Below are 2,229 nucleotides of genomic sequence, written 5' to 3' on the forward strand. Positions count from 1 at the left end.
GCTGATCGATGTTTCTAACTCTCTATCCCTCTCCCTTCCTCTCTGTAAAAAATCAATAAAATATATTTTTTTAAAAAGAAAAGAAACATCGAAATCTAACTTATTAGTATCCCTCGAGACGGAATGCATTCCCACTCACACCATGAGAAGTAAAGGCTTTTCTCGTTTTTAGGCACAAACGTGCAGAGAACTGCGGCTTTCTTTGTCCCCCACGCTCTCAGCCACAGTCAAAAGTAAATCCCGCTCCTCGCCCCCCCCCTCCCCCGCCCCAAGCACAGCCGGGCCCAGCGCTCCGGGCTGCGAGGGCTTCCCTCACGTCCCGGGACAGCGGAGAGCCCAGCCCCAGCCCCTTATGGTCGCATGGAGAACAGGTCCCCGTCCCCCACCAGGCGGATCCGCAAAGTCAGATCCCTGCAGGCTGGACCGAGTGGAGGCTGCCCTGGCCCCGGTCCCCGTCCCGAGCCAGGAAACAGCCAAAGCAGAGCCAGGGAACAAGGAGCAGCGGGCAGTAGCGCCGTGGGTTCTCTTTCCGCTTGGGACCCGCTCGGCGCCAAGATGAAACCTGCTTGGGCTGCAGGGCCGCCGAGTGCCCTCCCCGGCTCGCGGGTGACAGCTCCACGCGGCTGGGCTCCACGTGGGTGACAGCTCCACGCGGGTGACAGCTCCATGTGGGTGACATCTCCACGCGGGTGACAGCTCCACGCGGGTGACATCTCCACGCGGGTGACAGCTCCACGGACCCTCCAGGTCCCTCAGAGCTGCCCACACTGCCCGGGTCAGCACTTGCTTTCGAGTAACAGGCATGACTCTCACAGGTGGGTAGCTGGTGGGTGAGGGAACCAGCAGGAATGTAAGGTTCAGAGAGCGTTTGAGGGTCTGAGTGGGGTGTGTGTGTGTGTGTGTGTGTGTGTGTGTGTTTGGTCAGTCCTCACCGAGGATACTTTTTCCATTGCTTTTTAGAGAGTGAAAGGGAAGGAGGGGGCGGAGAGAGAGAAAGACAAGAAAAAAATCCATGGGAGAGAGACATCGATTGGTTGCCTCTCGCACACATCTGGACAGGGACCCGGGATGGGACCTGCAACCCAGGTACGTGCCCTTGACCGGGAATCGAACCAGCACCCTTAGGTGCACAGGTTCTAACCACGGAGCCACTGGCCAGGGCAGAGAATCTGAGTTTTATCAGCGAGAGAGAGAGAGAGAGAGAGAGAGAGAGGATACAATTGCCTGATTATATACAAACTGGCTAGTATCTTGGAGACGGTGAAACCATGACCTGTGGGGCTCTCTCTCCTCCCAGTCCGAGGCCACTGGCATCTCTGCTGGACAAGCGCCCATGTTTTAGCACGTGGCCTCGCAGTCCTGGCCCAAACCAGCAACGAAAGGTGAGTCAGAATACGTTTCCCAGAGCATCGCGTCGTCCGTGGGCGGGCCAGGACGTGCTCCCTGGGACAGAAAGGCCTCCTCCCGCCTCCTTAGGAGTATTGGATAGTTTTCCTTAACCGGATGCACTTATTACAATGGAGCACACGCCTCTTTCTGGCCATGTTAGCCCCTTTCTTAAACAATGGCCCCACATCGTCGATACCGAGCGGATGTCAGCTGGTGTTTCCCACGCTGCTGCTGCTTTTATTGTTATTACATTTATTGGGGCGACATTGGTTAATAGGGTCCTACCGGTTGTCCCCACCTCCGGTTCCCGCCTTGACGTGTATTTGTCAGACATTTATTAATGGCCAGGTGTCCCCGCAGTGGCTCTGCCCACGGTTCGGTCAGAGGCACTTGGTGGTGGAGGCTGTGCCGGGCTTTGTAGGGTGTTTGACAGAATGCCCAGCCTTACCCCTGAGGCGCCAGGGGCACCCCCCCAGCTGTGCCCTGACACGGCCAGTGCCCCCCCTACCCCCCCAGAGCGGTTCTCCCTACTCAGGGCCCACTCTGTCTGGTGAAGGAGCGTAGATGCTCCGGTTTCAGATGCCGCCAGGTGGGTAGAAAGCAGATGAGCATCCCTCCCCGCCCTGGCGTCCCCCCAGCCCCCGCCTCCTCTGGGATGTGTTTTTGGATCAGAGGTGGAAGGTCAAGGTCAGATCGGGCTGCGAAAATGAGCAGCATGTGAGAATGGAAACCACGGAGGACTTGAGTGCGGGCCTGGGGGTCTCGAACCCCCATCGGCCGCAGCGGGGGCGTAGGGAGTGTCCGCGTGGGGAGTGTGACCGGTGCACTTGCTCCGGGCGC

At 58.4% G+C, this 2,229-nt stretch overlaps 1 protein-coding gene across 1 annotated transcript in view; it reads left to right on the top strand.

Moving 5' to 3' along the window:
* The window catches only part of N4BP1 (NEDD4 binding protein 1), a 27,386-nt gene that overhangs the window by 1,371 nt on the left and 23,786 nt on the right, over positions 1–2,229 (top strand). The window lies entirely within an intron of this gene.

The sequence above is a fragment of the Myotis brandtii genome, unplaced genomic scaffold, assembly GCF_000412655.1.
Source record: "Myotis brandtii unplaced genomic scaffold, ASM41265v1 scaffold633, whole genome shotgun sequence".
Lineage (NCBI taxonomy): Eukaryota > Metazoa > Chordata > Mammalia > Chiroptera > Vespertilionidae > Myotis > Myotis brandtii.